Source organism: Lupinus angustifolius, chromosome LG15, assembly GCF_001865875.1.
Source record: "Lupinus angustifolius cultivar Tanjil chromosome LG15, LupAngTanjil_v1.0, whole genome shotgun sequence".
Classification (NCBI taxonomy): Eukaryota; Viridiplantae; Streptophyta; class Magnoliopsida; order Fabales; family Fabaceae; genus Lupinus; species Lupinus angustifolius.
In genome coordinates, this window is record NC_032023.1 from 8,631,415 (window position 1) to 8,639,437 (window position 8,023).

Below are 8,023 nucleotides of genomic sequence, written 5' to 3' on the forward strand. Positions count from 1 at the left end.
AAATCCTGCAACGCGAATTTTTATCCTGGTTCGTTTGTTGTCTACTGCAAACTACATCCAGGCCTCCTGGCTGACTTGGGAGATTTCCTTCACTATAATTGAATCAATGTATTTACATGCACATCATCCAATTACAACACTTAGAAAATTACAAGAAAATAAAGAAACCTATTCAATGGTTTGACTCCCTTCCTACCGATAAAGAAAATGTTTCTTTCGGCGTAGCCCCAGCCAAGAATCTCTGTTCTTTCCTTTTCTAAAACTCTAAGAAATTGTGAAGAAACACTCAATCTCTAAGGTGATAAGACACCACGAGATTCCCTTTTTACAACAATTACACAACAATTACAAGAGTAAAATAAAGCTATTACAAAGCTCAAATATAACAAGAAGGCTTTACTCTAAAACATACACCTAATACAAACTCATGCAATATGACATGTATTAGTTATGAAAACAGAAGTTACAGAATCAAAAAACTTCATGAAAAGCATCAATAATATGCATGAACATGTGAGGGAAAATATGAGAAATTATAACATGAAATGCACTCAATCCTAAAGCATAGAATCTCTCCTTTCTAAACTCACAATTGCACTTAACAAATAGATGCAACAATTATCACGTAAAATACTCTAACTCTCTAAGAAATGCAACATGCAACTTATGACATCAATTCTGAAAACGCAGTTTATAAAGAATCAGTTCAGAATCTCAGTTAATCGATTAAAAGCACTCTTAATCGATTAACGTGATTAAAAAACGTTAACTAATTCTGTTTTTCAAGTTTTCAATTCCAACAACTTAACAAACAGTTAGGTTAATCGATTAACGTAATGCCTTAATCGATTAACAACATTTTAAAACATGTTCCAGTAGTAACCACTTTTCAAAGCAGTTGGGTTAATCGGAAAGTATTAGTTAATCGATTAACAGCATTTTTAAATGTGTATTTTTAAATACAAAACCTCAAATACGTTATGCACTTAGTTTATACATGTTTAACACTTAGTTTATGCCTAGAATGCACATATACATGTATTTATGTAATGCATGAACATATTATGAATGACATATCTCAAGGATGAAATGATTTCAAAAGATTTATGCATATGAGACATGTATTCGGTGCCCTAAGCCTTGACTCAACTTAAACTAGATTCTAGTCTAAGCCTAGTACCAATTAAAGACTTAAGCACGTTGATTTGTTGATGATCTTCAAGCTCTTATAAGCACAGATTGTCCTCATCAAAACCATGACATATGAAGAGAGCTTTCCAAAGTGTTCCTCTTGACATGCACACTTTCACTTACCTCTACCAACTCTATGATGATGGTATGCATAGAAGATATGTTCCAGAAGAAGAAGTGTCAAAGATCCTGAGTTGTTGCCATTCTGCCTCTTATGGACCTGAGTTGTTGCCACTCTGCCTCTTATGGAGGCCATGCTAGTTTTGTTCATAAATGCAAGGAGTTTTGTTCTCACATGTATTCAAAGATGCAAAGAGTTTTGTTCTCACATGCATTCCAATGTGGCTTCTTCTGGCCACACATATTCAGAGATGCAAGGACTTTTGTTCTCACATGTATTCTTGCCAAAGGGTGGGGAACATATAAAAAAGGCATGAAATGCCAATGAACCCTATCCTTGAGGTGGAGATATTTGATGTATGGGGAATTGACTATATGGGACCTTCTCCTATTTCAAACAACAACAAATGTATCTTGGTGGCAGACGATTATATTTTTAAGTGGGTGGAGGCAATTGCATCCCCATACAATGATGCTAAAACGGTCATCAAATTGTTTACCAAGATCATATTTCCAAGGTTTGGGGTCCCAATGTTGGTTATTAGTAATGGAGGCTCACACTTCATTGAAAGACATTTTGAAAACCTCTTCAAAAAGTATGGTGTTTCTCATCGGGTTGGTACCCATTACCACCCTCAAACAAGTGGTCAAGTGGAAGTATCAAATCGTGAGATTAAGTGCATATTTGAGAAGACAATGTCTAGGAGTAGGAAATATTGGTCCTCAAAGCTTGATGATGATTTATGGGCTTACCGTACTTCATATAAAACACCTATTGGTATGTCACCATTCAGGTTGATTTATGGTAAGCTCTGCCACCTTCTAGTATAACTAGAGCATAAGGGGTATTGGGCAGTCAAATTGCTAAACTTTGATATGAAAGTTGATGGAGAAAAGAGGAAATTCCAACTACAAGAGTTGGAAGAACTGCAATTGGATGTTTATGAGAATGCCCGCACTTACAAAGAAAGAACCAAGATATGGCATGACAAACACATACTCCTCAGAGAATTTCATGTTAGAGAACTAGTTCTCCTATTCAAATCCAGGTTGAGACTCTTTCCAGGGAAGTTAAAGTCTAGATGGTCAGGCTCGTTCAGTGTCATGCATATCATATAGATTTTAAATATTTTTTAGGTTGAATATACATATTTTCATGCATTAGCATATATTTCATATCTCATTTGTCCTCTGCTTTGTCCTATGGGCTATCTGTCTGCTTCAAATGAAAAAGTTTTAAATGAAAAAGTATGCATGAATGATGATTGTTGATTTGTGACCCCATTGAAATTTTTTTTTGTCATAGAATAGTAGAAGGAAAGATATTAGATTTGATAATTGTGAACTAAATTTGGTTTAGTAAAAGTCCTTGTTTCATAGTTATTGTTAAATGCTCCAAATGTGAGAAATTTGGACCAAACGTAATAAGGATTCATATTTAAATTGACAATTTCATAAAAACATTTTTTCCATGTTTGTATGCATTAAAATGATAAAGGTAATTAGAACTTTTTCTTTTGACTTTCAACCGCTTGCTATAAACATTGAAAATTCATTAGTTGTCCACTTTTGAGCCTGGACTGTACTGATTTATTCATAGCTACTCAAATGAGGTTTTGGGGTAATTTCTGATGTTTGGTTGAAGCAATGGGAAAAGTAAAAAGGCCATGTGTAGTGAAAGAAACCATAAAAAGATGAAAAAGAAAAAAAAAATACAATCTTTCTCTTTTAGAAAATCATAAAAATGAAAGAAAAAATACAAAGTGCATTAAAAAGAGAAAGGATTGAAAACAAAATGTTGTAAAAAGAATGGTTTATCAAAAAAGGATCATATGACAAAATAAGGCTTATTAAGTAAATCCTAATGCTTCAATTGAATGTCTGAAAAGTGTAAATATTTTTGGGAAATAATTGTAAGCCTTTTGAATTACCATTTCTTTGTCTATCCCATCTTAAATCATTCACCTTGGCCCTATTACAGCTATTTAAAGACCTCTTGATTTTTGCATGCATTCAAATATAGTCAGTGGCGATTTGGTCTACAATCAAGGCTGTGGTAATTTAATTTCATGAAAATTCTAGCGAAACACAATGACCTTTAAACACATGAGAGTGATGAGAGAAGAGTGGCCCTAATTCATGCAGTTGTTATAACTTAAAGACTTAGCATGAATTAAATTTGTTTATGATTGTTTTGTCTTGATGTCTGGATTGTTTCAAAACTATTATGAGATTTCTAGTTATTTTGGGACATGGGTTCTATATCGTCATCCATACATGATTATGAAATTTAGACATAATACTTGCTTGAGGACAAGCAAGAGACAAACTTGAGGGGATTTCATGAGTGTGAAATTATGCTACATTTGCATTGCATTTAACTTATATTTTAGGACAAAATTAAGACTTTAGAATTGTTCTTATCTTTTATTTCTCTTTGTTTAGGTTGAGCAGGTGTTTTTTGCTATGTTGTGCAGTTTGGATGGATTGAAGCTAAAATGTGTAGAGATTAGGTGCAATAAGATGAAATTCGGTGTTGAGGCTCTGGGAAGACCAACTGAAGGGCCAAAAGAAGTTGTGGTTGTTATGATCTATTCATATTTTTTTGATTTATTTTGTTGACCTTAACCCAATATTTTGTAATTAGGATAATTAAGGGTCCTCCCTCAAACACTTCTACACTTTACACTTCATATTACATTTATCTAATCTAGAATTTGGGATTCTCTTTTCTATCATGAGTGAGTAATTCCCTTTATTTCTAGGTTGGGTTATGCCCTTTTACATTCAATAAAAACATATGCAATATAAAACAAATCCTTATTCATGATGTGAGGAAAACGTAGGTGAGTGTTGAAAGTGTTTTTAGAGGTTTTCCCCCTCAATAAATTGTCCCCGACAACATCGCTAATTTGTTGAAAGAGTTATTGTTGCTTGCTTTATTGAAGTGCAAGTTTCTGATTACTTTATTTAATGACAGGTCGATTCTTTGCTCGTCATCTCGGCTTTTTTGGAATAAATTCCAACGTCGGTTTAATGGTTTCAAAAATGTTCTTTTAATCAGAATTATTAATAATTTCATACCATCTCGGCTTTGTTGGAATAAATTCCAATATCAGCATAATGGTATGAATTTAGCAATTTCACACAAATGATAATGAGTGATATTTATTTTTGTTTTCCTTTATTAACCAAACTACTTCCTTATGGATGGTTGGTAAAGAACAAATAAATAAAGCAATAAAGTTATAATTTAACCATACCACTTTTTTGAAGGGTTGATATAAAGAATAAAGCATAAATAAATGTTAGTTGCGGAAATGTAAATGACAAAAAATAAATGTTAGTTGCAGAAAGTAAATGACAGAAAGCAAAAGTTAGTAGTTAGATCACTCATTATAACTGTGTATTTTTCCTTTTCACAAAGACACAATTTATGAATTAAATGACACTTTGATTCAAGGTTTCTTTCTTTCTCAACAAATAAAATTTATAAGTTAACACTTTACTATTTTACATTTCCATCTCTTTCAATATTCAATTGTAGTATAGTATAGGGTTATGTCGAACCACAAGGAATTGCCTAATAGAACATTATTTAAAACATGTTATATTACTAATAATATTTAAACATCTTTTTGTTTGATTTTGTTTATGAAATATTAACAAGTAAATATACATAAACAACTAATATGCACAAATTCTTGAGGAGGAAATTGGTTGGAAGTATGGAATTATTTCTATACTTAATTGATTTTGAAAAAATTAAAAGTTAAGTGTCATACTTTCGGTTAATTTCATACATCACTTCTAAATCCTTCATCTAGTGTCCTAGAATGATAAGACAATTTTCAAACCTTATGTAATACACTAAATAATAGTTAAGTGTCACTCGTCGGAGTAGGTTGTCACACCCTACTTCAGGCTCCATTAACTTTATTTAGCCTTGAACATAAGTTGCTTAAAATAGATGCTTGATGTGGCAAGTGAACTAAGGTTTAGGTTGTACTTCTTAGTTCACTAGTCAACACTTTAAGAAGAAGCATTTTTGGATCTTTGAATCAAGTTTTAGGTGATCAAGCTAAAACTGCATTAAGAACTTCATAACGAATCAAAACTTAACCAAAAGTAATAACTTGAAATTAATTGAATTCAAAAGATGATAAATTAAAGAGAAGAAATTACACCATAATCCAAGTCAATTTGTAGGAGCATGAGCCATCTCCAAGGATGAGATGCTTTTTGGACCAATATGAGATTACAAAATTATGTTTTTGTATCTCATTTGCCATGTCCTTTCTCCTCTTCAATTAAGAAAGAAACTTCAAAATAAACTTACCTAAACTACTTTGGAGTATAAATTCTCCAAGAAAATTACAAGAAGAAGAGAAGAATTTGGTTTAGAGAGAGAAAGAGGAATGGAAGTGTATGAGACAATGTGAATTGTTAAATGTGTATGAATGTGTTTTGCCTTTGAGGTTCCCTCCTATTTATAGGAGATTCTGCCAACTGCCAAGCTGCTCTCTTCCACCGCCAAGCTATTGACCAAAACTTTCAGCATGGGTTTGGTCATGGCTAAGCAGCTTAGTCACCTACTTGGGGCTTACTCACCCAAGCTAGTTATGAGCTAATGTCCCAACTATTGTGAGCCCCCTCTTAAAAGCCTATGGAGGCTACTTGGAGTGAGGTCATGCATGATGTCATGATTGCTTGGTGGCTAAGTCAACTTTACCAAGTTGTTGGTGCAAACCGTCAGGCGCTTATGTGGCACCACTCAGCTACCTGCTTGAGCAGCTTTGACCGTGCTGATGGTGATGTGGCCTGGTGTTTGCTGATCTGGTCAGGTGTGTGGTTCAGAGATGGGCGGTCCAGGTGCGCTGCTAAGCTGTCTGCTTGAGCAGGTTGGCTTGTGCCAGGCTTGTGTTCCAACCGTGCCAGGTTGGGTCTGACTATGACAGGTCAGCTAGGCTTGGGCTTGGTCCATGCTAAGCTGCTTAGTGAGCAGCTTCAAGTTGACTCCACATGTCAAGCTTAAAAATGTCATGTGTAGATCATTTTGGCCTCTTTTAAGCATCTTATTTTGCATTTGATTAATTCTGCTCGTTTATCAAAATCCTACAAAAATATAATACAAAGAAATACACAAAAGCGTATATACAAAATTGTGATATTTTATCCAAAAAGTGTTGAATTAAGTTGGTTTTCTCAATTTTGCCAAGGATAAGTGCCAAAAAAAGTGTATTAAATTTAGGCATTTTTGGCACTTATCAGTGAGTCTAAGAGCAGTTGATTTTATTAAGGTCTTCAAGTGACGAGAAGTTTTCAAACTGATCCTTAGTGATGTGAACCTCTTGGATAAAAGGCTCTTGAAGGATCTATCTTGGTTGGTGTTTGGCCCAAGCTCACGGTTGAGTAGAGCTTTTGAGAGTAAAGTAAGCAGCAGAAATATGAAATTGGATAAAAGAAGATGGAATAGATTTGAGGTGAAGGCACCATAACACTTGAGGTGTTGATAAGTCAAAGTGATGCTTGCCACAAGAACTTGGTTCTTGATAAGAACTTCTAATCTTGGTTCAACCAAGAAGGTTTGGAGAATACTCTCACAAGGATACAATCTTTAATTCACAAAGAATTCAACTTAACTTAACTTGTTTATTCCATTGCAAAAGTCTTACATTTATAGGCAAGTCACTAGGCTCCCACGGTTGGCTAATAAGGCTAATGCATGGTAATCTTAACATAGGATACCATAAGCCAAACGAATCTACTCCTAAACTAGACTACATTCGGATGGTAAAGATATGAGCACATGTATTTCGTGTGCTTTATTACAATTGAAAGACAACTTAATGACTTAGGCCTAGGATTCCTTGGATTCCACGATTGGATTGTGATGAGCATAGGATTCCATTCTTCCTTAAGTGCACGGCTCACAATTAAGTCACGTGATGAATGAGACTTGATGACTCCATAATACCCATGGCTAAGCTTTGATGAGCTCCACTGGATTCTTGTTTGGCTTCTAATTCCGCACATGGGATTTGTTTAAAGTTAATGCCTTCTTAATAGTCCTTGGGTGCACTTGTGCTTGGCATAGGATTCCTTTTGTCAAGGAATGAAATTCCCTCGGCTGAATGTTGATTAATCATGAACTAAATAGCTTAGGATGTCGTTGGTGCAAGTTGGTTGACTGCCAACGGCTAGAACATGTGCATAATGCACCATTAATGCACCATCAAGAAACCATGAAGTCATGCATGACCTCACTTCAAGTAGTCCACCATAGGCTTTTCAGGAGTAGCTCATCATAGCTGGTCCCGTAGCTCACAACTAGCCTTGGTGAGTCAAGCTTAAGGAGGTGACCAAGCTACTTGACCAAGTGCCCAAATCCAAGCTGAAGGGTTTGGTCAGCTGCTGAGCAGTGTAAACAAGCAGCTCAGCGGTAGCAGGGAAAACTCTATAAATAGGAAGGCATTTCCTTCATTCAAAAGCACTATCTCTTCCCTTAAGAAAAAAACATAATTCTCTCTTCTTATTTCTTAGTTTGAAAGCTCGGTTCATAGAAACTTTTGTAAGTAAGTTTTATAGTTTTTAGTTTATAATGCAAGAGGAGAAAGGAGAAGAAGGCAAATGAGAAGCAAAAATCCATTTTGTAATCTCATTTGGAACTTAAAGCATCCAATCCTTGGATGGATGGCTCATGCTCCTAACA